Source organism: Brachyhypopomus gauderio, unplaced genomic scaffold, assembly GCF_052324685.1.
Source record: "Brachyhypopomus gauderio isolate BG-103 unplaced genomic scaffold, BGAUD_0.2 sc174, whole genome shotgun sequence".
In the NCBI taxonomy this organism is placed as follows: Eukaryota; Metazoa; Chordata; class Actinopteri; order Gymnotiformes; family Hypopomidae; genus Brachyhypopomus; species Brachyhypopomus gauderio.
The window spans coordinates 99,042-120,745 of NW_027506995.1; the positions used below are offsets into that span (position 1 = coordinate 99,042).

General features: G+C 44.3%; 27 non-coding genes across 27 annotated transcripts; 21 read left to right on the top strand and 6 right to left on the bottom strand.

The window, feature by feature from the left end:
- The first annotated feature begins 527 nt into the window (after positions 1–527).
- On the top strand, positions 528–600 carry trnam-cau (transfer RNA methionine (anticodon CAU)). The gene has a single exon. It is a non-coding gene; the product is annotated as a tRNA-Met (tRNA).
- A 583-nt stretch (positions 601–1,183) lies between these two features.
- trnas-uga (transfer RNA serine (anticodon UGA)) lies at positions 1,184–1,265 on the top strand. Its single transcript has one exon. It is a non-coding gene; the product is annotated as a tRNA-Ser (tRNA).
- Positions 1,266–2,504: 1,239 nt separating this feature from the next.
- Positions 2,505–2,577, top strand: trnam-cau (transfer RNA methionine (anticodon CAU)). Its single transcript has one exon. It is a non-coding gene; the product is annotated as a tRNA-Met (tRNA).
- A 583-nt stretch (positions 2,578–3,160) lies between these two features.
- Positions 3,161–3,242, top strand: trnas-uga (transfer RNA serine (anticodon UGA)). The gene has a single exon. It is a non-coding gene; the product is annotated as a tRNA-Ser (tRNA).
- Positions 3,243–3,646: 404 nt separating this feature from the next.
- trnad-guc (transfer RNA aspartic acid (anticodon GUC)) lies at positions 3,647–3,718 on the bottom strand. Its single transcript has one exon. It is a non-coding gene; the product is annotated as a tRNA-Asp (tRNA).
- Positions 3,719–4,481: 763 nt separating this feature from the next.
- On the top strand, positions 4,482–4,554 carry trnam-cau (transfer RNA methionine (anticodon CAU)). Its single transcript has one exon. It is a non-coding gene; the product is annotated as a tRNA-Met (tRNA).
- Positions 4,555–5,137: 583 nt separating this feature from the next.
- Positions 5,138–5,219, top strand: trnas-uga (transfer RNA serine (anticodon UGA)). The gene has a single exon. It is a non-coding gene; the product is annotated as a tRNA-Ser (tRNA).
- A 404-nt stretch (positions 5,220–5,623) lies between these two features.
- trnad-guc (transfer RNA aspartic acid (anticodon GUC)) lies at positions 5,624–5,695 on the bottom strand. The gene has a single exon. It is a non-coding gene; the product is annotated as a tRNA-Asp (tRNA).
- A 763-nt stretch (positions 5,696–6,458) lies between these two features.
- On the top strand, positions 6,459–6,531 carry trnam-cau (transfer RNA methionine (anticodon CAU)). Its single transcript has one exon. It is a non-coding gene; the product is annotated as a tRNA-Met (tRNA).
- Positions 6,532–7,114: 583 nt separating this feature from the next.
- trnas-uga (transfer RNA serine (anticodon UGA)) lies at positions 7,115–7,196 on the top strand. The gene has a single exon. It is a non-coding gene; the product is annotated as a tRNA-Ser (tRNA).
- Positions 7,197–8,435: 1,239 nt separating this feature from the next.
- Positions 8,436–8,508, top strand: trnam-cau (transfer RNA methionine (anticodon CAU)). The gene has a single exon. It is a non-coding gene; the product is annotated as a tRNA-Met (tRNA).
- Positions 8,509–9,091: 583 nt separating this feature from the next.
- trnas-uga (transfer RNA serine (anticodon UGA)) lies at positions 9,092–9,173 on the top strand. The gene has a single exon. It is a non-coding gene; the product is annotated as a tRNA-Ser (tRNA).
- Positions 9,174–9,577: 404 nt separating this feature from the next.
- Positions 9,578–9,649, bottom strand: trnad-guc (transfer RNA aspartic acid (anticodon GUC)). The gene has a single exon. It is a non-coding gene; the product is annotated as a tRNA-Asp (tRNA).
- Positions 9,650–10,412: 763 nt separating this feature from the next.
- trnam-cau (transfer RNA methionine (anticodon CAU)) lies at positions 10,413–10,485 on the top strand. The gene has a single exon. It is a non-coding gene; the product is annotated as a tRNA-Met (tRNA).
- Positions 10,486–11,068: 583 nt separating this feature from the next.
- On the top strand, positions 11,069–11,150 carry trnas-uga (transfer RNA serine (anticodon UGA)). The gene has a single exon. It is a non-coding gene; the product is annotated as a tRNA-Ser (tRNA).
- Positions 11,151–12,389: 1,239 nt separating this feature from the next.
- trnam-cau (transfer RNA methionine (anticodon CAU)) lies at positions 12,390–12,462 on the top strand. Its single transcript has one exon. It is a non-coding gene; the product is annotated as a tRNA-Met (tRNA).
- Positions 12,463–13,045: 583 nt separating this feature from the next.
- Positions 13,046–13,127, top strand: trnas-uga (transfer RNA serine (anticodon UGA)). Its single transcript has one exon. It is a non-coding gene; the product is annotated as a tRNA-Ser (tRNA).
- A 404-nt stretch (positions 13,128–13,531) lies between these two features.
- Positions 13,532–13,603, bottom strand: trnad-guc (transfer RNA aspartic acid (anticodon GUC)). The gene has a single exon. It is a non-coding gene; the product is annotated as a tRNA-Asp (tRNA).
- Positions 13,604–14,366: 763 nt separating this feature from the next.
- Positions 14,367–14,439, top strand: trnam-cau (transfer RNA methionine (anticodon CAU)). Its single transcript has one exon. It is a non-coding gene; the product is annotated as a tRNA-Met (tRNA).
- Positions 14,440–15,022: 583 nt separating this feature from the next.
- trnas-uga (transfer RNA serine (anticodon UGA)) lies at positions 15,023–15,104 on the top strand. Its single transcript has one exon. It is a non-coding gene; the product is annotated as a tRNA-Ser (tRNA).
- A 404-nt stretch (positions 15,105–15,508) lies between these two features.
- On the bottom strand, positions 15,509–15,580 carry trnad-guc (transfer RNA aspartic acid (anticodon GUC)). The gene has a single exon. It is a non-coding gene; the product is annotated as a tRNA-Asp (tRNA).
- A 764-nt stretch (positions 15,581–16,344) lies between these two features.
- On the top strand, positions 16,345–16,417 carry trnam-cau (transfer RNA methionine (anticodon CAU)). The gene has a single exon. It is a non-coding gene; the product is annotated as a tRNA-Met (tRNA).
- A 583-nt stretch (positions 16,418–17,000) lies between these two features.
- trnas-uga (transfer RNA serine (anticodon UGA)) lies at positions 17,001–17,082 on the top strand. Its single transcript has one exon. It is a non-coding gene; the product is annotated as a tRNA-Ser (tRNA).
- Positions 17,083–18,320: 1,238 nt separating this feature from the next.
- trnam-cau (transfer RNA methionine (anticodon CAU)) lies at positions 18,321–18,393 on the top strand. The gene has a single exon. It is a non-coding gene; the product is annotated as a tRNA-Met (tRNA).
- Positions 18,394–18,976: 583 nt separating this feature from the next.
- On the top strand, positions 18,977–19,058 carry trnas-uga (transfer RNA serine (anticodon UGA)). The gene has a single exon. It is a non-coding gene; the product is annotated as a tRNA-Ser (tRNA).
- Positions 19,059–19,462: 404 nt separating this feature from the next.
- Positions 19,463–19,534, bottom strand: trnad-guc (transfer RNA aspartic acid (anticodon GUC)). Its single transcript has one exon. It is a non-coding gene; the product is annotated as a tRNA-Asp (tRNA).
- A 761-nt stretch (positions 19,535–20,295) lies between these two features.
- On the top strand, positions 20,296–20,368 carry trnam-cau (transfer RNA methionine (anticodon CAU)). The gene has a single exon. It is a non-coding gene; the product is annotated as a tRNA-Met (tRNA).
- The last annotated feature ends 1,336 nt before the right edge of the window (positions 20,369–21,704 follow it).

The following is a 21,704-nucleotide window of genomic DNA, read 5'->3' on the forward strand; positions in this document are numbered from 1 at the left end:
CATGCGAACCATTTGCTGCAAAATTGGCTTTAGCTACATTGGCAATTCATTTTGTCTTCGTATTCCAGTGCATTGTAGCGAACTGCAATATCCATCTTAGATCAACTGAGATTTTGCATTTCTCTCTTTCCCACATGCAAGTTCTGAATTTCTTGGCACACATTACTGCTTTGCATCTACTAAAAGCACTCCAGAGAAAGCTTCACTTCATACCTTCATGAGGTAGGTGTCGTTTGTACTTGTATTTTGGTGGTATTTTTGTTTTTTTTTTTGTTTGTGTGCGTTGTTTGTCTACTCTTGGAACATCCTGTGATTGGTTAGGGTAGGATTAGAGTTTAATTACGTTGGCCTCAGATTCTGGTTAATTCCAGGCTTCTTGTGCTAACCTTGTTGTTTGTTAGCTGTTGTTGGCAGTAATTAGTTGCTGCAGGTGCACTTGCCGCCATGCTCCAAGGAGTGAATTGGGGGCGGATACATTTTTTCTCCAGCTTTGTTAGTTCTTCCTCAGCCTCGCTTCTTCTTTCCTAGCCTCGTTAGCGCAGTAGGTAGCGCGTCAGTCTCATAATCTGAAGGTCGTGAGTTCGACCCTCACACGGGGCAGCAAAAGCTTTTTGAAAAGATTGACGAGCCCCCAAAAGATGCTCAAACGCTCTTTCCTTATTCACTCGCATGCTGAGCACACCCCCTACCTGAAAATAGTATTGGCACATGACTCTTACAGGTCATCCCTAGTTGATTCAAGCTGTGCTTTTTCTTTTGTAAATTCGCGTGTACACAGCAAGTTGTGTTGCATCCAATTCAATTCTCTCCACTGACCGTTCAGTCAATACCTTGATGGCGTCTGTATTGACACCTCTACTGAGACATCAAGCTGCCTCTTTGGAGCATGTTCGCTCCCAGATCAAATTGCAGTGTCGTGGTGCCAACACAGAATAATGGACCACGTCGGACACTTTTCACTTTTGATTCTTTTTGATTCACTTTTGATGACACGCTTTTGAATACCTGATCACCTGGAATTGGTACCAGCTTGAAGTTAATAGTGAGTAGACTTATGGAGATTCATTTATTTGAATTTTCTACTCAAGCCATTTGCAACTCAGAAGCAATGACACTTGTGCACTCATCATTGAGCTTGAGGAAGTCCAAGGAATTGATCTCTATGTTACTCTCGCTCCTCCGAACTGCGATGGCCTAGAGGTTAAGGCGTTGGACTTGAAATCCAATGGGGTTTCCCCGCGCAGGTTCGACTCCTGCTTGCAGCGTGAGTGTCTTGTTGGGAGTGTGGAAAGAGAGAGTGTGCTCTCTTCCTGCTAGCCAGTTTTAAATATGCTTCTCATGCCATTTGCAACTTTGTGCTGCCAAACTTTAGCAGTCCTAACTGATCCTGAAATAGTCCCAGGAATTGAGTTACAAATGGCTGCTTTGTCGTTACAATGTGTTGGCATGGAAATGCAGTGGGGTCTCTTGCAGCGTAGAGGATTAACTTGCCTCTCTAATGTGATTTGTGATGAGACCTTATGCCACCAGTGGGGAGAGCTTGCACTCACAGGTGCTTCATCCAAAGATCTTCATGCAACATAGCGATGTCTTGTTTCAGGTAAAAGAAAAAGTGCCACATTCTTTCATGGCTGGTCACTGGTTGCTCCGCCTTGCGCTAAAAGAGGGTCTCCCCGTCTGGGAATCGAACCCCGGTCTTCCGCGTGACAGGCGGAGATACTATCCACTATACTAACGAGGACACGTGCTGTGTCTTGCAGTGATGCTGAGTCAGGTGACGTGCACTTGTCCCCTTGATTTTAAAGTACTCTGAATCATTGTGCCTGCAAGGAGGTGGTAAAAAGAACACATTGTGGTGATATTGACTCACTGTTGCCATTCCTCTTTTACCATCGTCAGTTTGTGGACTTATGATAGGAAAAACTCAAAGAATCTTGGTGACCTACAGGTTTGATTCATCTGCCTTCCTAGTTAAGTCATGCGAACCATTTGCTGCAAAATTGGCTTTAGCTACATTGGCAATTCATTTTGTCTTTGTATTCCAGTGCATTGTACCGAACTGCAATATCCATCTTAGATCAACTGAGATTTTGCATTTCTCTCTTTCCCACATGCAAGTTCTGAATTTCTTGGCACACATTACTGCTTTGCATCTACTAAAAGCACTCCAGAGAAAGCTTCACTTCATACCTTCATGAGGTAGGTGTCGTTTGTACTTGTATTTTGGTGGTATTTTTGTTTTTTTTTTTGTTTGTGTGCGTTGTTTGTCTACTCTTGGAACATCCTGTGATTGGTTAGGGTAGGATTAGAGTTTAATTACGTTGACCTCAGATTCTGGTTAATTCCAGGCTTCTTGTGCTAACCTTGTTGTTTGTTAGCTGTTGTTGGCAGTAATTAGTTGCTGCAGGTGCACTTGCCGCCATGCTCCAAGGAGTGAATTGGGGGCGGATACATTTTTTCTCCAGCTTTGTTAGTTCTTCCTCAGCCTCGCTTCTTCTTTCCTAGCCTCGTTAGCGCAGTAGGTAGCGCGTCAGTCTCATAATCTGAAGGTCGTGAGTTCGACCCTCACACGGGGCAGCAGAAGCTTTTTGAAAAGATTGACGAGCCCCCAAAAGATGCTCAAACGCTCTTTCCTTATTCACTCGCATGCTGAGCACACCCCCTACCTGAAAATAGTATTGGCACATGACTCTTCCAGGTCATCCCTAGTTGATTCAAGCTGTGCTTTTTCTTTTGTAAATTCGCGTGTGCACAGCAAGTTGTGTTGCATCCAATTCAATTCTCTCCACTGACCGTTCAGTCAATACCTTGATGGCGTCTGTATTGACACCTCTACTGAGACATCAAGCTGCCTCTTTGGAGCATGTTTGCTCCCAGATCAAACTGCAGTGTCGTGGTGCCAACACAGAATAATGGACCACGTCGGACACTTTTCACTTTTGATTCTTTTTGATTCACTTTTGATGACACGCTTTTGAATACCTGATCACTTGGAATTGGTACCAGCTTGAAGTTAATAGTGAGTAGACTTATGGAGATTCATTTATTTGAATTTTCTACTCAAGCCATTTGCAACTCAGAAGCAATGACACTTGTGCACTCATCATTGAGCTTGAGGAAGTCCAAGGAATTGATCTCTATGTTACTCTCGCTCCGCCGAGCTGCGATGGCCGAGAGGTTAAGGCGTTGGACTTGAAATCCAATGGGGTTTCCCCGCGCAGGTTCGACTCCTGCTTGCAGCGTGAGTGTCTTGTTGGGCGTGTGGAAAGAGAGAGTGTGCTCTCTTCCTGCTAGCCAGTTTTAAATATGCTTCTCATGCCATTTGCAACTTTGTGCTGCCAAACTTTAGCAGTCCTAACTGATCCTGAAATAGTCCCAGGAATTGAGTTACAAATGGCTGCTTCGTCGTTACAATGTGTTGGCATGGAAATGCAGTGGGGTCTCTTGCAGCGTAGAGGATTAACTTGCCTCTCTAATGTGATTTGTGATGAGACCTTATGCCACCAGTGGGGAGAGCTTGCACTCACAGGTGCTTCATCCAAAGATCTTCATGCAACATAGTGATGTCTTGTTTCAGGTAAAAGAAAAAGTGCCACATTCTTTCATGGCCGGTCACTGGTTGCTCCGCCTTGCGCTAAAAGAGGGTCTCCCCGTCGGGGAATCGAACCCCGGTCTTCCGCGTGACAGGCGGAGATACTATCCACTATACTAACGAGGACACGTGCTGTGTCTCGCAGTGATGCTGAGTCAGGTGACGTGCACTTGTCCCCTTGATTTTAAAGTACTCTGAATCATTGTGCCTGCAAGGAGGTGGTAAAAAGAACACATTGTGGTGATATTGACTCACTGTTGCCACTCCTCTTTTACCATCGTCAGTTTGTGGACTTATGATAGGAAAAACTCAAAGAATCTTGGTGACCTACAAGTTTGATTCATCTGCCTTCCTAGTTAAGTCATGCAAACCATTTGCTGCAAAATTGGCTTTAGCTACATTGGCAATTCATTTTGTCTTCGTATTCCAGTGCATTGTACCGAACTGCAATATCCATCTTAGATCAACTGAGATTTTGCATTTCTCTCTTTCCCACATGCAAGTTCTGAATTTCTTGGCACACATTACTGCTTTGCATCTACTAAAAGCACTCCAGAGAAAGCTTCACTTCATACCTTCATGAGGTAGGTGTCGTTTGTACTTGTATTTTGGTGGTATTTTTGTTTTTTTTTTTGTTTGTGTGCGTTGTTTGTCTACTCTTGGAACATCCTGTGATTGGTTAGGGTAGGATTAGAGTTTAATTACGTTGGCCTCAGATTCTGGTTAATTCCAGGCTTCTTGTGCTAAGCTTGTTGTTTGTTAGCTGTTGTTGGCAGTAATTAGTTGCTGCAGGTGCACTTGCCGCCATGCTCCAAGGAGTGAATTGGGGGCGGATACATTTTTTCTCCAGCTTTGTTAGTTCTTCCTCAGCCTCGCTTCTTCTTTCCTAGCCTCGTTAGCGCAGTAGGTAGCGCGTCAGTCTCATAATCTGAAGGTCGTGAGTTCGACCCTCACACGGGGCAGCAAAAGCTTTTTGAAAAGATTGACGAGCCCCCAAAAGATGCTCAAACGCTCTTTCCTTATTCACTCGCATGCTGAGCACACCCCCTACCTGAAAATAGTATTGGCACATGACTCTTACAGGTCATCCCTAGTTGATTCAAGCTGTGCTTTTTCTTTTGTAAATTCGCGTGTACACAGCAAGTTGTGTTGCATCCAATTCAATTCTCTCCACTGACCGTTCAGTCAATACCTTGATGGCGTCTGTATTGACACCTCTACTGAGACATCAAGCTGCCTCTTTGGAGCATGTTCGCTCCCAGATCAAATTGCAGTGTCGTGGTGCCAACACAGAATAATGGACCACGTCGGACACTTTTCACTTTTGATTCTTTTTGATTCACTTTTGATGACACGCTTTTGAATACCTGATCACCTGGAATTGGTACCAGCTTGAAGTTAATAGTGAGTAGACTTATGGAGATTCATTTATTTGAATTTTCTACTCAAGCCATTTGCAACTCAGAAGCAATGACACTTGTGCACTCATCATTGAGCTTGAGGAAGTCCAAGGAATTGATCTCTATGTTACTCTCGCTCCTCCGAACTGCGATGGCCTAGAGGTTAAGGCGTTGGACTTGAAATCCAATGGGGTTTCCCCGCGCAGGTTCGACTCCTGCTTGCAGCGTGAGTGTCTTGTTGGGAGTGTGGAAAGAGAGAGTGTGCTCTCTTCCTGCTAGCCAGTTTTAAATATGCTTCTCATGCCATTTGCAACTTTGTGCTGCCAAACTTTAGCAGTCCTAACTGATCCTGAAATAGTCCCAGGAATTGAGTTACAAATGGCTGCTTCGTCGTTACAATGTGTTGGCATGGAAATGCAGTGGGGTCTCTTGCAGCTTAGAGGATTAACTTGCCTCTCTAATGTGATTTGTGATGAGACCTTATGCCACCAGTGGGGAGAGCTTGCACTCACAGGTGCTTCATCCAAAGATCTTCATGCAACATAGTGATGTCTTGTTTCAGGTAAAAGAAAAAGTGCCACATTCTTTCATGGCCGGTCACTGGTTGCTCCGCCTTGCGCTAAAAGAGGGTCTCCCCGTCGGGGAATCGAACCCCGGTCTTCCGCGTGACAGGCGGAGATACTATCCACTATACTAACGAGGACACGTGCTGTGTCTCGCAGTGATGCTGAGTCAGGTGACGTGCACTTGTCCCCTTGATTTTAAAGTACTCTGAATCATTGTGCCTGCAAGGAGGTGGTAAAAAGAACACATTGTGGTGATATTGACTCACTGTTGCCACTCCTCTTTTACCATCGTCAGTTTGTGGACTTATGATAGGAAAAACTCAAAGAATCTTGGTGACCTACAGGTTTGATTCATCTGCCTTCCTAGTTAAGTCATGCGAACCATTTGCTGCAAAATTGGCTTTAGCTACATTGGCAATTCATTTTGTCTTCGTATTCCAGTGCATTGTAGCGAACTGCAATATCCATCTTAGATCAACTGAGATTTTGCATTTCTCTCTTTCCCACATGCAAGTTCTGAATTTCTTGGCACACATTACTGCTTTGCATCTACTAAAAGCACTCCAGAGAAAGCTTCACTTCATACCTTCATGAGGTAGGTGTCGTTTGTACTTGTATTTTGGTGGTATTTTTGTTTTTTTTTTTGTTTGTGTGCGTTGTTTGTCTACTCTTGGAACATCCTGTGATTGGTTAGGGTAGGATTAGAGTTTAATTACGTTGGCCTCAGATTCTGGTTAATTCCAGGCTTCTTGTGCTAAGCTTGTTGTTTGTTAGCTGTTGTTGGCAGTAATTAGTTGCTGCAGGTGCACTTGCCGCCATGCTCCAAGGAGTGAATTGGGGGCGGATACATTTTTTCTCCAGCTTTGTTAGTTCTTCCTCAGCCTCGCTTCTTCTTTCCTAGCCTCGTTAGCGCAGTAGGTAGCGCGTCAGTCTCATAATCTGAAGGTCGTGAGTTCGACCCTCACACGGGGCAGCAAAAGCTTTTTGAAAAGATTGACGAGCCCCCAAAAGATGCTCAAACGCTCTTTCCTTATTCACTCGCATGCTGAGCACACCCCCTACCTGAAAATAGTATTGGCACATGACTCTTACAGGTCATCCCTAGTTGATTCAAGCTGTGCTTTTTCTTTTGTAAATTCGCGTGTACACAGCAAGTTGTGTTGCATCCAATTCAATTCTCTCCACTGACCGTTCAGTCAATACCTTGATGGCGTCTGTATTGACACCTCTACTGAGACATCAAGCTGCCTCTTTGGAGCATGTTCGCTCCCAGATCAAATTGCAGTGTCGTGGTGCCAACACAGAATAATGGACCACGTCGGACACTTTTCACTTTTGATTCTTTTTGATTCACTTTTGATGACACGCTTTTGAATACCTGATCACCTGGAATTGGTACCAGCTTGAAGTTAATAGTGAGTAGACTTATGGAGATTCATTTATTTGAATTTTCTACTCAAGCCATTTGCAACTCAGAAGCAATGACACTTGTGCACTCATCATTGAGCTTGAGGAAGTCCAAGGAATTGATCTCTATGTTACTCTCGCTCCTCCGAACTGCGATGGCCTAGAGGTTAAGGCGTTGGACTTGAAATCCAATGGGGTTTCCCCGCGCAGGTTCGACTCCTGCTTGCAGCGTGAGTGTCTTGTTGGGAGTGTGGAAAGAGAGAGTGTGCTCTCTTCCTGCTAGCCAGTTTTAAATATGCTTCTCATGCCATTTGCAACTTTGTGCTGCCAAACTTTAGCAGTCCTAACTGATCCTGAAATAGTCCCAGGAATTGAGTTACAAATGGCTGCTTTGTCGTTACAATGTGTTGGCATGGAAATGCAGTGGGGTCTCTTGCAGCGTAGAGGATTAACTTGCCTCTCTAATGTGATTTGTGATGAGACCTTATGCCACCAGTGGGGAGAGCTTGCACTCACAGGTGCTTCATCCAAAGATCTTCATGCAACATAGCGATGTCTTGTTTCAGGTAAAAGAAAAAGTGCCACATTCTTTCATGGCTGGTCACTGGTTGCTCCGCCTTGCGCTAAAAGAGGGTCTCCCCGTCTGGGAATCGAACCCCGGTCTTCCGCGTGACAGGCGGAGATACTATCCACTATACTAACGAGGACACGTGCTGTGTCTTGCAGTGATGCTGAGTCAGGTGACGTGCACTTGTCCCCTTGATTTTAAAGTACTCTGAATCATTGTGCCTGCAAGGAGGTGGTAAAAAGAACACATTGTGGTGATATTGACTCACTGTTGCCATTCCTCTTTTACCATCGTCAGTTTGTGGACTTATGATAGGAAAAACTCAAAGAATCTTGGTGACCTACAGGTTTGATTCATCTGCCTTCCTAGTTAAGTCATGCGAACCATTTGCTGCAAAATTGGCTTTAGCTACATTGGCAATTCATTTTGTCTTTGTATTCCAGTGCATTGTACCGAACTGCAATATCCATCTTAGATCAACTGAGATTTTGCATTTCTCTCTTTCCCACATGCAAGTTCTGAATTTCTTGGCACACATTACTGCTTTGCATCTACTAAAAGCACTCCAGAGAAAGCTTCACTTCATACCTTCATGAGGTAGGTGTCGTTTGTACTTGTATTTTGGTGGTATTTTTGTTTTTTTTTTTGTTTGTGTGCGTTGTTTGTCTACTCTTGGAACATCCTGTGATTGGTTAGGGTAGGATTAGAGTTTAATTACGTTGACCTCAGATTCTGGTTAATTCCAGGCTTCTTGTGCTAACCTTGTTGTTTGTTAGCTGTTGTTGGCAGTAATTAGTTGCTGCAGGTGCACTTGCCGCCATGCTCCAAGGAGTGAATTGGGGGCGGATACATTTTTTCTCCAGCTTTGTTAGTTCTTCCTCAGCCTCGCTTCTTCTTTCCTAGCCTCGTTAGCGCAGTAGGTAGCGCGTCAGTCTCATAATCTGAAGGTCGTGAGTTCGACCCTCACACGGGGCAGCAGAAGCTTTTTGAAAAGATTGACGAGCCCCCAAAAGATGCTCAAACGCTCTTTCCTTATTCACTCGCATGCTGAGCACACCCCCTACCTGAAAATAGTATTGGCACATGACTCTTCCAGGTCATCCCTAGTTGATTCAAGCTGTGCTTTTTCTTTTGTAAATTCGCGTGTGCACAGCAAGTTGTGTTGCATCCAATTCAATTCTCTCCACTGACCGTTCAGTCAATACCTTGATGGCGTCTGTATTGACACCTCTACTGAGACATCAAGCTGCCTCTTTGGAGCATGTTTGCTCCCAGATCAAACTGCAGTGTCGTGGTGCCAACACAGAATAATGGACCACGTCGGACACTTTTCACTTTTGATTCTTTTTGATTCACTTTTGATGACACGCTTTTGAATACCTGATCACTTGGAATTGGTACCAGCTTGAAGTTAATAGTGAGTAGACTTATGGAGATTCATTTATTTGAATTTTCTACTCAAGCCATTTGCAACTCAGAAGCAATGACACTTGTGCACTCATCATTGAGCTTGAGGAAGTCCAAGGAATTGATCTCTATGTTACTCTCGCTCCGCCGAGCTGCGATGGCCGAGAGGTTAAGGCGTTGGACTTGAAATCCAATGGGGTTTCCCCGCGCAGGTTCGACTCCTGCTTGCAGCGTGAGTGTCTTGTTGGGCGTGTGGAAAGAGAGAGTGTGCTCTCTTCCTGCTAGCCAGTTTTAAACATGCTTCTCATGCCATTTGCAACTTTGTGCTGCCAAACTTTAGCAGTCCTAACTGATCCTGAAATAGTCCCAGGAATTGAGTTACAAATGGCTGCTTCGTCGTTACAATGTGTTGGCATGGAAATGCAGTGGGGTCTCTTGCAGCGTAGAGGATTAACTTGCCTCTCTAATGTGATTTGTGATGAGACCTTATGCCACCAGTGGGGAGAGCTTGCACTCACAGGTGCTTCATCCAAAGATCTTCATGCAACATAGTGATGTCTTGTTTCAGGTAAAAGAAAAAGTGCCACATTCTTTCATGGCCGGTCACTGGTTGCTCCGCCTTGCGCTAAAAGAGGGTCTCCCCGTCGGGGAATCGAACCCCGGTCTTCCGCGTGACAGGCGGAGATACTATCCACTATACTAACGAGGACACGTGCTGTGTCTCGCAGTGATGCTGAGTCAGGTGACGTGCACTTGTCCCCTTGATTTTAAAGTACTCTGAATCATTGTGCCTGCAAGGAGGTGGTAAAAAGAACACATTGTGGTGATATTGACTCACTGTTGCCACTCCTCTTTTACCATCGTCAGTTTGTGGACTTATGATAGGAAAAACTCAAAGAATCTTGGTGACCTACAAGTTTGATTCATCTGCCTTCCTAGTTAAGTCATGCAAACCATTTGCTGCAAAATTGGCTTTAGCTACATTGGCAATTCATTTTGTCTTCGTATTCCAGTGCATTGTACCGAACTGCAATATCCATCTTAGATCAACTGAGATTTTGCATTTCTCTCTTTCCCACATGCAAGTTCTGAATTTCTTGGCACACATTACTGCTTTGCATCTACTAAAAGCACTCCAGAGAAAGCTTCACTTCATACCTTCATGAGGTAGGTGTCGTTTGTACTTGTATTTTGGTGGTATTTTTGTTTTTTTTTTTGTTTGTGTGCGTTGTTTGTCTACTCTTGGAACATCCTGTGATTGGTTAGGGTAGGATTAGAGTTTAATTACGTTGGCCTCAGATTCTGGTTAATTCCAGGCTTCTTGTGCTAAGCTTGTTGTTTGTTAGCTGTTGTTGGCAGTAATTAGTTGCTGCAGGTGCACTTGCCGCCATGCTCCAAGGAGTGAATTGGGGGCGGATACATTTTTTCTCCAGCTTTGTTAGTTCTTCCTCAGCCTCGCTTCTTCTTTCCTAGCCTCGTTAGCGCAGTAGGTAGCGCGTCAGTCTCATAATCTGAAGGTCGTGAGTTCGACCCTCACACGGGGCAGCAAAAGCTTTTTGAAAAGATTGACGAGCCCCCAAAAGATGCTCAAACGCTCTTTCCTTATTCACTCGCATGCTGAGCACACCCCCTACCTGAAAATAGTATTGGCACATGACTCTTACAGGTCATCCCTAGTTGATTCAAGCTGTGCTTTTTCTTTTGTAAATTCGCGTGTACACAGCAAGTTGTGTTGCATCCAATTCAATTCTCTCCACTGACCGTTCAGTCAATACCTTGATGGCGTCTGTATTGACACCTCTACTGAGACATCAAGCTGCCTCTTTGGAGCATGTTCGCTCCCAGATCAAATTGCAGTGTCGTGGTGCCAACACAGAATAATGGACCACGTCGGACACTTTTCACTTTTGATTCTTTTTGATTCACTTTTGATGACACGCTTTTGAATACCTGATCACCTGGAATTGGTACCAGCTTGAAGTTAATAGTGAGTAGACTTATGGAGATTCATTTATTTGAATTTTCTACTCAAGCCATTTGCAACTCAGAAGCAATGACACTTGTGCACTCATCATTGAGCTTGAGGAAGTCCAAGGAATTGATCTCTATGTTACTCTCGCTCCTCCGAACTGCGATGGCCTAGAGGTTAAGGCGTTGGACTTGAAATCCAATGGGGTTTCCCCGCGCAGGTTCGACTCCTGCTTGCAGCGTGAGTGTCTTGTTGGGAGTGTGGAAAGAGAGAGTGTGCTCTCTTCCTGCTAGCCAGTTTTAAATATGCTTCTCATGCCATTTGCAACTTTGTGCTGCCAAACTTTAGCAGTCCTAACTGATCCTGAAATAGTCCCAGGAATTGAGTTACAAATGGCTGCTTTGTCGTTACAATGTGTTGGCATGGAAATGCAGTGGGGTCTCTTGCAGCGTAGAGGATTAACTTGCCTCTCTAATGTGATTTGTGATGAGACCTTATGCCACCAGTGGGGAGAGCTTGCACTCACAGGTGCTTCATCCAAAGATCTTCATGCAACATAGCGATGTCTTGTTTCAGGTAAAAGAAAAAGTGCCACATTCTTTCATGGCTGGTCACTGGTTGCTCCGCCTTGCGCTAAAAGAGGGTCTCCCCGTCTGGGAATCGAACCCCGGTCTTCCGCGTGACAGGCGGAGATACTATCCACTATACTAACGAGGACACGTGCTGTGTCTTGCAGTGATGCTGAGTCAGGTGACGTGCACTTGTCCCCTTGATTTTAAAGTACTCTGAATCATTGTGCCTGCAAGGAGGTGGTAAAAAGAACACATTGTGGTGATATTGACTCACTGTTGCCATTCCTCTTTTACCATCGTCAGTTTGTGGACTTATGATAGGAAAAACTCAAAGAATCTTGGTGACCTACAGGTTTGATTCATCTGCCTTCCTAGTTAAGTCATGCGAACCATTTGCTGCAAAATTGGCTTTAGCTACATTGGCAATTCATTTTGTCTTTGTATTCCAGTGCATTGTACCGAACTGCAATATCCATCTTAGATCAACTGAGATTTTGCATTTCTCTCTTTCCCACATGCAAGTTCTGAATTTCTTGGCACACATTACTGCTTTGCATCTACTAAAAGCACTCCAGAGAAAGCTTCACTTCATACCTTCATGAGGTAGGTGTCGTTTGTACTTGTATTTTGGTGGTATTTTTGGTTTTTTTTTTGTTTGTGTGCGTTGTTTGTCTACTCTTGGAACATCCTGTGATTGGTTAGGGTAGGATTAGAGTTTAATTACGTTGGCCTCAGATTCTGGTTAATTCCAGGCTTCTTGTGCTAACCTTGTTGTTTGTTAGCTGTTGTTGGCAGTAATTAGTTGCTGCAGGTGCACTTGCCGCCATGCTCCAAGGAGTGAATTGGGGGCGGATACATTTTTTCTCCAGCTTTGTTAGTTCTTCCTCAGCCTCGCTTCTTCTTTCCTAGCCTCGTTAGCGCAGTAGGTAGCGCGTCAGTCTCATAATCTGAAGGTCGTGAGTTCGACCCTCACACGGGGCAGCAGAAGCTTTTTGAAAAGATTGACGAGCCCCCAAAAGATGCTCAAACGCTCTTTCCTTATTCACTCGCATGCTGAGCACACCCCCTACCTGAAAATAGTATTGGCACATGACTCTTACAGGTCATCCCTAGTTGATTCAAGCTGTGCTTTTTCTTTTGTAAATTCGCGTGTGCACAGCAAGTTGTGTTGCATCCAATTCAATTCTCTCCACTGACCGTTCAGTCAATACCTTGATGGCGTCTGTATTGACACCTCTACTGAGACATCAAGCTGCCTCTTTGGAGCATGTTTGCTCCCAGATCAAACTGCAGTGTCGTGGTGCCAACACAGAATAATGGACCACGTCGGACACTTTTCACTTTTGATTCTTTTTGATTCACTTTTGATGACACGCTTTTGAATACCTGATCACTTGGAATTGGTACCAGCTTGAAGTTAATAGTGAGTAGACTTATGGAGATTCATTTATTTGAATTTTCTTCTCAAGCCATTTGCAACTCAGAAGCAATGACACTTGTGCACTCATCATTGAGCTTGAGGAAGTCCAAGGAATTGATCTCTATGTTACTCTCGCTCCGCCGAGCTGCGATGGCCGAGAGGTTAAGGCGTTGGACTTGAAATCCAATGGGGTTTCCCCGCGCAGGTTCGACTCCTGCTTGCAGCGTGAGTGTCTTGTTGGGCGTGTGGAAAGAGAGAGTGTGCTCTCTTCCTGCTAGCCAGTTTTAAATATGCTTCTCATGCCATTTGCAACTTTGTGCTGCCAAACTTTAGCAGTCCTAACTGATCCTGAAATAGTCCCAGGAATTGAGTTACAAATGGCTGCTTCGTCGTTACAATGTGTTGGCATGGAAATGCAGTGGGGTCTCTTGCAGCGTAGAGGATTAACTTGCCTCTCTAATGTGATTTGTGATGAGACCTTATGCCACCAGTGGGGAGAGCTCGCACTCACAGGTGCTTCATCCAAAGATCTTCATGCAACATAGCGATGTCTTGTTTCAGGTAAAAGAAAAAGTGCCACATTCTTTCATGGCCGGTCACTGGTTGCTCCGCCTTGCGCTAAAAGAGGGTCTCCCCGTCGGGGAATCGAACCCCGGTCTTCCGCGTGACAGGCGGAGATACTATCCACTATACTAACGAGGACACGTGCTGTGTCTCGCAGTGATGCTGAGTCAGGTGACGTGCACTTGTCCCCTTGATTTTAAAGTACTCTGAATCATTGTGCCTGCAAGGAGGTGGTAAAAAGAACACATTGTGGTGATATTGACTCACTGTTGCCACTCCTCTTTTACCATCGTCAGTTTGTGGACTTATGATTGGAAAAACTCAAAGAATCTTGGTGACCTACAGGTTTCATTCATCTGCCTTCCTAGTTAAGTCATGCGAACCATTTGCTGCAAAATTGGCTTTAGCTACATTGGCAATTCATTTTGTCTTCGTATTCCAGTGCATTGTACCGAACTGCAATATTCATCTTAGATCAACTGAGATTTTGCATTTCTCTCTTTCCCACATGCAAGTTCTGAATTTCTTGGCACACATTACTGCTTTGCATCTACTAAAAGCACTCCAGAGAAAGCTTCACTTCATACCTTCATGAGGTAGGTGTCGTTTGTACTTGTATTTTGGTGGTATTTTTTTGTTTTTTTTTGTTTGTGTGCGTTGTTTGTCTACTCTTGGAACATCCTGTGATTGGTTAGGGTAGGATTAGAGTTTAATTACGTTGGCCTCAGATTCTGGTTAATTCCAGGCTTCTTGTGCTAACCTTGTTGTTTGTTAGCTGTTGTTGGCAGTAATTAGTTGCTGCAGGTGCACTTGCCGCCATGCTCCAAGGAGTGAATTGGGGGCGGATACATTTTTTCTCCAGCTTTGTTAGTTCTTCCTCAGCCTCGCTTCTTCTTTCCTAGCCTCGTTAGCGCAGTAGGTAGCGCGTCAGTCTCATAATCTGAAGGTCGTGAGTTCGACCCTCACACGGGGCAGCAGAAGCTTTTTGAAAAGATTGACGAGCCCCCAAAAGATGCTCAAACGCTCTTTCCTTATTCACTCGCATGCTGAGCACACCCCCTACCTGAAAATAGTATTGGCACATGACTCTTACAGGTCATCCCTAGTTGATTCAAGCTGTGCTTTTTCTTTTGTAAATTCGCGTGTGCACAGCAAGTTGTGTTGCATCCAATTCAATTCTCTCCACTGACCGTTCAGTCAATACCTTGATGGCGTCTGTATTGACACCTCTACTGAGACATCAAGCTGCCTCTTTGGAGCATGTTTGCTCCCAGATCAAACTGCAGTGTCGTGGAGCCAACACAGAATAATGGACCACGTCGGACACTTTTCACTTTTGATTCTTTTTGATTCACTTTTGATGACACGCTTTTGAATACCTGATCACCTGGAATTGGTACCAGCTTGAAGTTAATAGTGAGTAGACTTATGGAGATTCATTTATTTGAATTTTCTTCTCAAGCCATTTGCAACTCAGAAGCAATGACACTTGTGCACTCATCATTGAGCTTGAGGAAGTCCAAGGAATTGATCTCTATGTTACTCTCGCTCCGCCGAGCTGCGATGGCCGAGAGGTTAAGGCGTTGGACTTGAAATCCAATGGGGTTTCCCCGCGCAGGTTCGACTCCTGCTTGCAGCGTGAGTGTCTTGTTGGGCGTGTGGAAAGAGAGAGTGTGCTCTCTTCCTGCTAGCCAGTTTTAAATATGCTTCTCATGCCATTTGCAACTTTGTGCTGCCAAACTTTAGCAGTCCTAACTGATCCTGAAATAGTCCCAGGAATTGAGTTACAAATGGCTGCTTTGTCGTTACAATGTGTTGGCATGGAAATGCAGTGGGGTCTCTTGCAGCGTAGAGGATTAACTTGCCTCTCTAATGTGATTTGTGATGAGACCTTATGCCACCAGTGGGGAGAGCTTGCACTCACAGGTGCTTCATCCAAAGATCTTCATGCAACATAGCGATGTCTTGTTTCAGGTAAAAGAAAAAGTGCCACATTCTTTCATGGCTGGTCACTGGTTGCTCCGCCTTGCGCTAAAAGAGGGTCTCCCCGTCGGGGAATCGAACCCCGGTCTTCCGCGTGACAGGCGGAGATACTATCCACTATACTAACGAGGACACGTGCTGTGTCTTGCAGTGATGCTGAGTCAGGTGACGTGCACTTGTCCCCTTGATTTTAAAGTACTCTGAATCATTGTGCCTGCAAGGAGGTGGTAAAAAGAACACATTGTGGTGATATTGACTCACTGTTGCCATTCCTCTTTTACCATCGTCAGTTTGTGGACTTATGATAGGAAAAACTCAAAGAATCTTGGTGACCTACAGGTTTGATTAATCTGCCTTCCTAGTTAAGTCATGCAAACCATTTGCTGCAAAATTGGCTTTAGCTACATTGGCAATTCATTTTGTCTTTGTATTCCAGTGCATTGTACCGAACTGCAATATCCATCTTAGATCAACTGAGATTTTGCATTTCTCTCTTTCCCACATGCAAGTTCTGAATTTCTTGGCACACATTACTGCTTTGCATCTACTAAAAGCACTCCAGAGAAAGCTTCACTTCATACCTTCATGAGGTAGGTGTCGTTTGTACTTGTATTTTGGTGGTATTTTTGTTTTTTTTTTTTGTTTGTGTGCGTTGTTTGTCTACTCTTGGAACATCCTGTGATTGGTTAGGGTAGGATTAGACTTTAATTACGTTGGCCTCAGATTCTGGTTAATTCCAGGCTTCTTGTGCTAAGCTTGTTGTTTGTTAGCTGTTGTTGGCAGTAATTAGTTGCTGCAGGTGCACTTGCCGCCATGCTCCAAGGAGTGAATTGGGGGCGGATACATTTTTTCTCCAGCTTTGTTAGTTCTTCCTCAGCCTCGCTTCTTCTTTCCTAGCCTCGTTAGCGCAGTAGGTAGCGCGTCAGTCTCATAATCTGAAGGTCGTGAGTTCGACCCTCACACGGGGCAGCAGAAGCTTTTTGAAAAGATTGACGAGCCCCCAAAAGATGCTCAAACGCTCTTTCCTTATTCACTCGCATGCTGAGCACACCCCCTACCTGAAAATAGTATTGGCACATGACTCTTACAGGTCATCCCTAGTTGATTCAAGCTGTGCTTTTTCTTTTGTAAATTCGCGTGTACACAGCAAGTTGTGTTGCATCCAATTCAATTCTCTCCACTGACCGTTCAGTCAATACCTTGATGGCGTCTGTATTGACACCTCTACTGAGACATCAAGCTGCCTCTTTGGAGCATGTTCGCTCCCAGATCAAATTGCAGTGTCGTGGTGCCAACACAGAATAATGGACCACGTCGGACACTTTTCACTTTTGATTCTTTTTGATTCACTTTTGATGACACGCTTTTGAATACCTGATCACCTGGAATTGGTACCAGCTTGAAGTTAATAGTGAGTAGACTTATGGAGATTCATTTATTTGAATTTTCTACTCAAGCCATTTGCAACTCAGAAGCAATGACACTTGTGCACTCATCATTGAGCTTGAGGAAGTCCAAGGAATTGATCTCTATGTTACTCTCGCTCCTCCGAACTGCGATGGCCTAGAGGTTAAGGCGTTGGACTTGAAATCCAATGGGGTTTCCCCGCGCAGGTTCGACTCCTGCTTGCAGCGTGAGTGTCTTGTTGGGCGTGTGGAAAGAGAGAGTGTGCTCTCTTCCTGCTAGCCAGTTTTAAATATGCTTCTCATGCCATTTGCAACTTTGTGCTGCCAAACTTTAGCAGTCCTAACTGATCCTGAAATAGTCCCAGGAATTGAGTTACAAATGGCTGCTTTGTCGTTACAATGTGTTGGCATGGAAATGCAGTGGGGTCTCTTGCAGCGTAGAGGATTAACTTGCCTCTCTAATGTGATTTGTGATGAGACCTTATGCCACCAGTGGGGAGAGCTTGCACTCACAGGTGCTTCATCCAAAGATCTTCATGCAACATAGCGATGTCTTGTTTCAGGTAAAAGAAAAAGTGCCACATTCTTTCATGGCTGGTCACTGGTTGCTCCGCCTTGCGCTAAAAGAGGGTCTCCCCGTCTGGGAATCGAACCCCGGTCTTCCGCGTGACAGGCGGAGATACTATCCACTATACTAACGAGGACACGTGCTGTGTCTTGCAGTGATGCTGAGTCAGGTGACGTGCACTTGTCCCCTTGATTTTAAAGTACTCTGAATCATTGTGCCTGCAAGGAGGTGGTAAAAAGAACACATTGTGGTGATATTGACTCACTGTTGCCATTCCTCTTTTACCATCGTCAGTTTGTGGACTTATGATAGGAAAAACTCAAAGAATCTTGGTGACCTACAGGTTTGATTCATCTGCCTTCCTAGTTAAGTCATGCAAACCATTTGCTGCAAAATTGGCTTTAGCTACATTGGCAATTCATTTTGTCTTTGTATTCCAGTGCATTGTACCGAACTGCAATATCCATCTTAGATCAACTGAGATTTTGCATTTCTCTCTTTCCCACATGCAAGTTCTGAATTTCTTGGCACACATTACTGCTTTGCATCTACTAAAAGCACTCCAGAGAAAGCTTCACTTCATACCTTCATGAGGTAGGTGTCGTTTGTACTTGTATTTTGGTGGTATTTTTGTTTTTTTTTTGTTTGTGTGCGTTGTTTGTCTACTCTTGGAACATCCTGTGATTGGTTAGGGTAGGATTAGAGTTTAATTACGTTGGCCTCAGATTCTGGTTAATTCCAGGCTTCTTGTGCTAACCTTGTTGTTTGTTAGCTGTTGTTGGCAGTAATTAGTTGCTGCAGGTGCACTTGCCGCCATGCTCCAAGGAGTGAATTGGGGGCGGATACATTTTTTCTCCAGCTTTGTTAGTTCTTCCTCAGCCTCGCTTCTTCTTTCCTAGCCTCGTTAGCGCAGTAGGTAGCGCGTCAGTCTCATAATCTGAAGGTCGTGAGTTCGACCCTCACACGGGGTAGCAGAAGCTTTTTGAAAAGATTGACGAGCCCCCAAAAGATGCTCAAACGCTCTTTCCTTATTCACTCGCATGCTGAGCACACCCCCTACCTGAAAATAGTATTGGCACATGACTCTTACAGGTCATCCCTAGTTGATTCAAGCTGTGCTTTTTCTTTTGTAAATTCGCGTGTACACAGCAAGTTGTGTTGCATCCAATTCAATTCTCTCCACTGACCGTTCAGTCAATACCTTGATGGCATCTGTATTGACACCTCTACTGAGACATCAAGCTGCCTCTTTGGAGCATGTTCGCTCCCAGATCAAACTGCAGTGTCGTGGTGCCAACACAGAATAATGGACCACGTCGGACACTTTTCACTTTTGATTCTTTTTGATTCACTTTTGATGACACGCTTTTGAATACCTGATCACCTGGAATTGGTACCAGCTTGAAGTTAATAGTGAGTAGACTTATGGAGATTCATTTATTTGAATTTTCTACTCAAGCCATTTGCAACTCAGAAGCAATGACACTTGTGCACTCATCATTGAGCTTGAGGAAGTCCAAGGAATTGATCTCTATGTTACTCTCGCTCCTCCGAACTGCGATGGCCTAGAGGTTAAGGCGTTGGACTTGAAATCCAATGGGGTTTCCCCGCGCAGGTTCGACTCCTGCTTGCAGCGTGAGTGTCTTGTTGGGCGTGTGGAAAGAGAGAGTGTGCTCTCTTCCTGCTAGCCAGTTTTAAATATGCTTCTCATGCCATTTGCAACTTTGTGCTGCCAAACTTTAGCAGTCCTAACTGATCCTGAAATAGTCCCAGGAATTGAGTTACAAATGGCTGCTTTGTCGTTACAATGTGTTGGCATGGAAATGCAGTGGGGTCTCTTGCAGCGTAGAGGATTAACTTGCCTCTCTAATGTGATTTGTGATGAGACCTTATGCCACCAGTGGGGAGAGCTTGCACTCACAGGTGCTTCATCCAAAGATCTTCATGCAACATAGCGATGTCTTGTTTCAGGTAAAAGAAAAAGTGCCACATTCTTTCATGGCTGGTCACTGGTTGCTCCGCCTTGCGCTAAAAGAGGGTCTCCCCGTCGGGGAATCGAACCCCGGTCTTCCGCGTGACAGGCGGAGATACTATCCACTATACTAACGAGGACACGTGCTGTGTCTTGCAGTGATGCTGAGTCAGGTGACGTGCACTTGTCCCCTTGATTTTAAAGTACTCTGAATCATTGTGCCTGCAAGGAGGTGGTAAAAAGAACACATTGTGGTGATATTGACTCACTGTTGCCATTCCTCTTTTACCATCGTCAGTTTGTGGACTTATGATAGGAAAAACTCAAAGAATCTTGGTGACCTACAGGTTTGATTCATCTGCCTTCCTAGTTAAGTCATGCAAACCATTTGCTGCAAAATTGGCTTTAGCTACATTGGCAATTCATTTTGTCTTTGTATTCCAGTGCATTGTACCGAACTGCAATATCCATCTTAGATCAACTGAGATTTTGCATTTCTCTCTTTCCCACATGCAAGTTCTGAATTTCTTGGCACACATTACTGCTTTGCATCTACTAAAAGCACTCCAGAGAAAGCTTCACTTCATACCTTCATGAGGTAGGTGTCGTTTGTACTTGTATTTTGGTGGTATTTTTGTTTTTTTTTTGTTTGTGTGCGTTGTTTGTCTACTCTTGGAACATCCTGTGATTGGTTAGGGTAGGATTAGAGTTTAATTACGTTGGCCTCAGATTCTGGTTAATTCCAGGCTTCTTGTGCTAACCTTGTTGTTTGTTAGCTGTTGTTGGCAGTAATTAGTTGCTGCAGGTGCACTTGCCGCCATGCTCCAAGGAGTGAATTGGGGGCGGATACATTTTTCTCCAGCTTTGTTAGTTCTTCCTCAGCCTCGCTTCTTCTTTCCTAGCCTCGTTAGCGCAGTAGGTAGCGCGTCAGTCTCATAATCTGAAGGTCGTGAGTTCGACCCTCACACGGGGCAGCAGAAGCTTTTTGAAAAGATTGACGAGCCCCCAAAAGATGCTCAAACGCTCTTTCCTTATTCACTCGCATGCTGAGCACACCCCCTACCTGAAAATAGTATTGGCACATGACTCTTACAGGTCATCCCTAGTTGATTCAAGCTGTGCTTTTTCTTTTGTAAATTCGCGTGTGCACAGCAAGTTGTGTTGCATCCAATTCAATTCTCTCCACTGACCGTTCAGTCAATACCTTGATGGCGTCTGTATTGACACCTCTACTGAGACATCAAGCTGCCTCTTTGGAGCATGTTTGCTCCCAGATCAAACTGCAGTGTCGTGGAGCCAACACAGAATAATGGACCACGTCGGACACTTTTCACTTTTGATTCTTTTTGATTCACTTTTGATGACACGCTTTTGAATACCTGATCACCTGGAATATCTAGCTGAGAATAGTGTGCAGTCTGATAAAGAAGGGCAACCAAATGATTGCACAGGGCACATCCTGCCACACAGGAGCAATGGGTGCTCACCAAAATGACAGGGCTCGAGTGTTTTAACACCATCTAAGGAGAAAAAATATATTAAAATATCTGTTAACATTTTATTGAACAGCAGTAATTGAGCAAAAATAAATAAGTCAGGTAAAGTTTCCCAAATTAGTTGACTGTACACATCCACTTTAATTCACTGAAGGTAGAGAGATAAAATATGTAGGCACATGCAAAAGCTTGGGCACCAAATACCATGTTTTATTGATGCTATAGATTTAGTCAATGTGATTAGTGAAGGGTGTGATTGGAGATGACCACACCTTCAATATTTAATCAGCTTTGCTTATATTATGGCAGTAATCTGATGTAGTGGTTATACACTTCTATACACTTATACATTAAAGGAGTGGTTCCCAAACGTTTTCTGCCGTGCCCCCCATTAATAGATGAGAATAATTTTGCGCCCCCCACTGCGCCCAATATTTTGTTGAGTGAGAACAGGATATTTTGTTTTGCCAGAACAGGAACAACTGTATGTGAAGTCCCTGGAAGTCTTATTCAGCAAAGACCACAGGATTAAGGCTGCTTTTGCTTCTTTAGTTCAGACTGCCATATTTAAATATCTTGCGAAAAAACAGTAATTGTTATGACTGATTAGTGCATGTTTGTACATACATACATACATACATATATACACAAACACTTGTGTGTGTGTGTAACCATTGATCCTACTCTCAAGTCATGTGGCTTTTCACTTTTCCTCATAGACCTATGACAAACTGCCCTCACGCGGACCTCTCCTGTCACCTTGTTTTTCATTGACACTGTGCAGGGGGGAAGATGAATAAAAATAAAAATGTAA